At 32.5% G+C, this 4,568-nt stretch overlaps 1 protein-coding gene across 2 annotated transcripts in view; it reads left to right on the top strand.

Annotated features, from left to right (window-relative positions):
• The window catches only part of Exoc6b (exocyst complex component 6B), a 650,136-nt gene that overhangs the window by 440,462 nt on the left and 205,106 nt on the right, over positions 1-4,568 (top strand). The window lies entirely within an intron of this gene.

Below are 4,568 nucleotides of genomic sequence, written 5' to 3'. Positions count from 1 at the left end.
AAACACCATTAGAACAAATCATTCTATTCATTAAGAGAATGCAACTATATATCTATCCTAACCACTTTGAATACACAGATACAAAATGGACCTTCATCGGTATACCCCATTTTTTCTAAGTAAAAATGCTTGATTATTTTTCATACTTGAGGATATGCATTTTTCAGAGATTCTGGAAGCTCATCAAGTTCACACAGGATAAATAAATATAGGTTGCATTTAGCTACATATTGATTAGATTATTGAGAGTAAATACAAAGAAAAATAAAGTTTAAAATACAGCTAGACAATACACACTTATTTATGTGAAAAAAAATGTATGAATGTACAACTACCCATAGAAATAACGGAGGCTAGGATGCAGTACAGTGAAATTTGTAAAATTATAAAAAGAAGATTGCCATTGTTTACAGTACAAAATGACTTTCATCACAGGGAGATGGTACATGGACATGACACATTTTCTTTTTATCATTGTCTACTTTTGTTCCTTTCTTTTGTGTCTTGGTCCCCTTCCCTTTTGCAAAAGATCTCCTTATTTTCTACTTTTTAAAAATTTGCTCTTTTATTTGTCTATATTTTGGTGTCTTATAAGAGAAATCATGTGATGTTTGAGCTTGTGTGTCTGGTTTATTTCACTAAAGACTATATTACAGAGATTCCTGCAATCCCTTATTTTAGCCACACAATTTACAATAGCTAAATCTTAGAAATGGATTATATATCCATCAACAGATGAATGAGTAAAGAAAAGTTGTAATAAATCAGATGCACCTGGGGACCCTAATGTTAAGTGAAGTAAATGAGGTACACAAGCTTAGATATTGCTCATTTTTCTCATTTTTTATTTAGTGAAGCCCTACTATCTATTGTACAGTTTAACCATGCTATCAATTAATAGCCCATTCTTTCCTGGAGTGTTTCAACCATTACTAACTAGCTTCCTTTTGTTTACTTGCCAAGAAGCATTTATTAGTGAAATGTTTATTTATCTCCAATGGCTAAGTCTTTTTTAATGAATGGACATCCACATAGATTTGGCTGAGGCAGCACTGTAAGTTCAAGTCCAGCCCAGCCATCTGAGCAACTTAGTGAAAATTTGACCTAAATAGATTAAGTCTTAAATAAAAAATTAAAAAGTGGCTCAGTGCAAAAGCCTTAGGTTCAATTCCTAGTATCACGTATAAATAAATAAATAAATAAATAAATAAGAGAAAATTTTAAACAATATTGTAAATCTTCCTAAGATAATACATGAGTTCAGTTGTAGAAGAATCTACTTGTGGAAGATAAGCTATTTTAAGTTTTATTTATAAGTTGATAGGCACTTGTAACAAGTGCTCCATCTTTTGGATACTGTCTTGGGGGTAAAGGAATAGAAAAGACAAAGCTCAGTCAAACTTCTCTAGTGATTAATGATTTTGAGCATCATTTTATTTTTATATATGTCAATTTCTTGTATGTGTTTTTTTTTTTTTTTTAATGTATTTAGTACAGGGTTTCACTGCACAGATTGGACTCATAGTGATCCTCCTGTTTTCAGCCTCCCCTGAGCTGGGATTACAGGCATGCACCATCACGACGGGTCTTGGTGTCCCGCTCTAGATGTATCTGTTTGAGTCTTTCATCCATTTTTAATTGAATTAAATTGAGTTTCTTTAGTACCTTATCAGATTTATCATTTGAAAGCATGTTCCTACACTCTGAATATTTTCTTTTCACTCTATTTGTTATTTCCTTTTCTGGTAGAAGCTTTTTATTTTTGAAATAATCACATTTGTCTATTTTCCCTTTCATTGTCTCTGTTTTTGTGGTGATATTTAAAATATCATTGCTTATGTCAGCATGAAGAATGTAATTTGCTAGAAATCTGTTGAAAATTTTCTAAGTATGTTCTCTTTTTTCATGGTATCATTGTCTGGCTTTGGCACCCCAGAGTAATGCTGACCTGAAACTGTAGAAACAGTCTCATCCTCTTCAATTTTTTGGAAGTGCTTGAGAAAAATTGATGTTCTTTAAATGATCGGTAGAATTCACCAGGAAGGACATTGTTTCTGAACATATCCTGATAGTAATTTTTAAGTACCTAATAGTCTTCTCTAAGGAGTGGAAGGAAAATGATTAAGGAGGTCACATAGAATCTTAGAGTGTATTTTTAATGTTTAGCAAATATGTAGGTATTAGTCATATGACTATGTATGTTTTATATAGATAAAATAGTTTATAATTTCAAAAAAAAAGGAGTAATTGACTAATTTGAGAATCTGCACTTTTAAAAACATGTCTCATTCTGTCTTTCAGAACAGTTGACAAGTAACATATAAATAAAGTGATATTGTATCTGGGAAGAAAGATATAAGTATTATGGTGTGTAATTCAATCTTGGAATAAGATTTAATCCAGTAAATATAAGGTGCTTGATTCCTTTAATGAAGATAATGAAACATTAATTTTTAAAACCATTAAAATTTATATTCATAAGTCTCATTTTTTAAAAGAAAACAAGTAGAGGGGCATGTCTCCAATGGTGGTACATGTCTATAATCCCAGTGTTTGGGAAGGTGAAACAGGAGGAGTGCCCCTCTGTACAAGGCCAGCCCAAGCTACTTTTTTTTTTCTTCCTTTTCCTCTGTGTTTTGGTCTCCTTCCATTTTGCAAAAGATCTCCCTATTTTCTACTTTTTTATTATGCTCTTTAACTTATCTATATTTTAGGTCTCCTAAAAGAGAAATCATGTAATGCTTAAGCTTGTGTGTCTGATTTATTTTTTTCCATAATTTTATTGAGAAATAAATAGCAATGAGACAGTTTCAAATCAAATTGGTAGGACAGTTCCAATAATTAATATATTGCATACTGCCTTCCTAGTGGTTATTTGTTGTACAAGATGCAGGCATGATATCCTATTTACAAACACTATTAGAAAAAATCACTCTATTCCTTGAATTAAGAGAATGTAGCTATATAGCTATCCTAACCATTTTGAATACACAGATACAAAATGGTTGTTCATCTATATCCCCTTTTTTGGTTTAGTTCCATCATTTAAATATTATAGGTGTGTGAACTCAGCAAAATATTCCAAAATAGTCCAATAGTCCATAATACTATTGGGTCTTCCACTTGACAGGCCATGTCAGAAGTTGTTGACCTGAGTCCCCTACAGCTCAACATAACAACATGGCTTTATTTCTTGTACTTTGTTTTTATACTTTTCTGCTGGATGGTTAAGGCCAAGATAAAGCAAGAATTATGTAACAAGAATTGTAGCTTTTGAATCTGATGAGGTCAGTCAAATCCCCTCAGGATTTATCCCAAGACCCTGTACCTCAGATTGCAGATCCTTCATCAGTGTCAGCCATATGGATGAGTCAAGGCCATTGCTTGGCCAATGTGCTCTCTGTGAAAGCCTGATTATTTTCTCTCCATGTGACTCTCCTTAGGCACACTCTATATCATCGATCACTTTCCTCTTTGGCCCCTTAATCTCCTTGATCAGAAAATTTGGGACACAACTGAGTTATATGATGATACAGTACAAGTTCTCATATGTCCTGAGTCTTAATTGATCTTGGAAGGCTAGGGCCAAAATGTTGGCTTTCCTTGTGGCCCTCCTTTTTCTCTAATTTTTGGTCTTCAAACTTAGGTTGTTAACCCTCCAGAAGAGAAGCTTATTGGTATTACCATATAACCTAGGCTGTTGAGCTTAACCTCACTATCTGTCTGAATATCAAACATCTTAGGCATAACATGGAACAGGTGTTTTTCATCAAGTATTGACATGTTAAACTTTAAGTCCCTACAGAATATGACAAAAAATTTAGAAAATTAAACTATATTTAAAAAGTAGCAATAAAGAATTATATATGTTTACACATAAGTCCAGAAATCTAACCATATACAACATCGTTGGAGTACAGTCCCACATCACTACTTTTCCTGTCTCCTGCCTTCATTCACCACCCCCTTCCTTTTTAAACAATCATCTACCCGAGAGACAGCATGGCAGCAACTGGCGTGTTATGACAAGCAGCGTGTATTCAGAAGACCAGAATGACAGGCACTCTAAGCATGAACCTACTATTACAAATTGCCATCTTCAGTGCAGTTGCTTATTTCACAGGTGTCAGTATATATAGTTAGTCAGGGTGAAAAATCCTTCCAATTAACTGCTTGATTCGAAAATCTTGTGTCTGATTTATTTCACTAAAGATACATATACATTATATATACACGTGTAAAATGCACTCAAAATATATAGTGAGGCCCTGTCTTTAAATTTTTTTATATTATTTTTATGTAACTTTTGTTTTAAATCGTTCTAAATCATAAAACACTAAATATTAATTTCTAGATAAATTAGATTATTTTCATTTTACATCTTTTATTAATACATATTTGTCATACATATTCATTACATTTGTTTTAAGGAATTTGTAGTGTACATAACATTAAAATATATTTTAATTGCTTTTTTCTCCGTTTAGTGTTTTTTCCCTCATTTACAAAAGCTTTGCTTGCATTTTTTTCCTTGTACTCCTGTTTTGTTTTGTTTTTTTCTCCTTGTC

Source organism: Octodon degus, unplaced genomic scaffold (assembly GCF_000260255.1).
Source record: "Octodon degus isolate 3935 unplaced genomic scaffold, OctDeg1.0 scaffold00058, whole genome shotgun sequence".
NCBI lineage: Eukaryota > Metazoa > Chordata > Mammalia > Rodentia > Octodontidae > Octodon > Octodon degus.
Note: the sequence above shows the minus strand (reverse complement) of the source record. Positions and strands in the feature narration are given on the sequence as shown.